The following is a 2,125-nucleotide window of genomic DNA, read 5'->3' on the forward strand; positions in this document are numbered from 1 at the left end:
AACAACAACAACAACAACATTAGATGGGTAAAAGTCTAGTATGGTTATGTCCTTTTGATGGTTTTATCTCTTTAATCCATTGCTTCTGTAATTCCTGGTAAAATGCTTTGTTCTAAAATCTACTTCGTCTGATATTAATATAACTCCCTCAACTTTCTTTTGATTAGTGTCAACACAATATATCTTTTCCAGCCTTATCCTTCATCTTATCTAACTCTTTGTAGTAAAAATACATTTCTTGTGGATGGCATATAGTTGGAGCTTGCTCTTTTATCCACTGATAATTGCTTCTCTAAATAAGGGTGTTTAGATCATTTAAACCTTGGAAATATTGGTGATCTAATTCCAAAAGGACACAGTTTTGAAAGCTCTATAGAGTGCTATGCTATTCTACATACATGAAGTTGCCATGAGTTGGAACACACTCAGTGGAAGATCATTCTGGTTAAAATGTCATTGTAATATGATCATTAACATAGTTTTGATTCATTACCTTACTGTTTGTTTTATATTTACCCATCTGTTATTTCTGCTTTTCCTATTTATCTGTCTTCATTTGTACTGAATATTTTCCCACATTTCTTATTAGCTAAAGTTATTTATCTATACTTATCCATTTATCTATATACATATTGTTGTTGTTGTTGTTAGGTGCCCTTGTATCATCTCCAACTCGTAGCAACCTTATGCATGGCAGAATGAAATATTGCCCAGTTTTGTGTCAGCCTTACAATACTTGCTATACCTGAGCCCATTGTTGTAGCCACTGTGTCTGTTCATCTTGCTGAGGGACTTCCCCTTCTTTGCTGATCTTCCACTTTATCAAGTATGATATCCTTCTCCAGGGAAAGGTCCCTTCGGAAAACATGACCTAAGTAGGTGAGACAAAGTCTGGCCATTCTCGCGTCCAAGGAGCATTCCGACTGCACTTCTTCTACCACAGATTTGTTAGTCTTTTTAGCAGACTATGGTACTCTTAACATTCTTCTCCAACACCACAACTCAAGAGCATCGACTCTTCTTTGGTCTTATTCATTGTCCCATTCTCACGGGCAAATGAGGTGACTAAAAATACCATGGCTTGGATTAGCACACCTTAGACTTCAAGGAGACATGTTTGCTCTTCATCACTTGAAAGGGGTCTTTTGCAGCAGACTTTCCCAATGCCACATGTAATCTGATGTCTTGACTGCTGCTTCCATAGGTGTTGATTGTAGAACCAAGTAATATGAACTCTTTGACAACTTCAATCTTTTCTCCATCCACCATGAAACTGTTTATTGGACCAGTTGTATTATTTTTTTCTTTATATTGAGGTGTAATCCATATTTCAAGCTGTAGTCTCTAATCTTTATCAGAAAGTGCTCCAAGTCATCATCACTTTCAGCAAGAAAAGTTGTGTCATCTGCATATTGCAGGTTGCTAATTAGTCTTCCTCCAATCCTCATGCCATGTTCTTCTTCATATAATCCAGCTTCTCAGATCATTTGCTCAGCATACAAATTGAATAAGTATGGTAAAAGAACATAATCTTGAAGCACTCCCTTCTTGATTTTGAACCATGCACTATCCCCTTGTTCTGTTAAACAACAGCCTCCTGATCCATGTAAACTTTCATCATGAGTACAATCAAGTGTTCTGGAATTTCCATTCTTCTCAATGTTATCCACAATTTGTTATGACACACACAATTGAATGCCTTTGCATAGTCAATAAAACACAGGTAAACATCTGTCTGGTATTCTTTGCTTTGAGCCAAGATCCATCTGACATCAGCAATGATATCCTTTATTCCACATCCTCTTCTGAATCTAGCTTGCATTTCTGGAAGCTCTCTGTCAATATATCACTGAAACCATTTTTTAATTATGTTCTGTGAGATTTTATTTGCATGTGAAATTAGTGACATTGTTTGATAATTTCCACATTCTGTGGGATCACCTTTCTTTGGAATGGGTACAAATATGGATATCTTCCAGTCAATTGGCCAGGTAGCTGTCTACCAAATCTCTTGGCACAGAAAAATGAGTGTCTCAAGTGGGGCATCCATTTGTTGAAACATCTCAGTGGATATTCTGTCAATTCCTGGAGCCTTGTTCTTTGCCAATTCCTCCAGTGCAGCTTC

This window comes from Orycteropus afer, unplaced genomic scaffold (genome assembly GCF_000298275.1).
Source record: "Orycteropus afer afer isolate SDZICR_OR568_19922 unplaced genomic scaffold, OryAfe1.0 scaffold00010, whole genome shotgun sequence".
NCBI lineage: Eukaryota > Metazoa > Chordata > Mammalia > Tubulidentata > Orycteropodidae > Orycteropus > Orycteropus afer.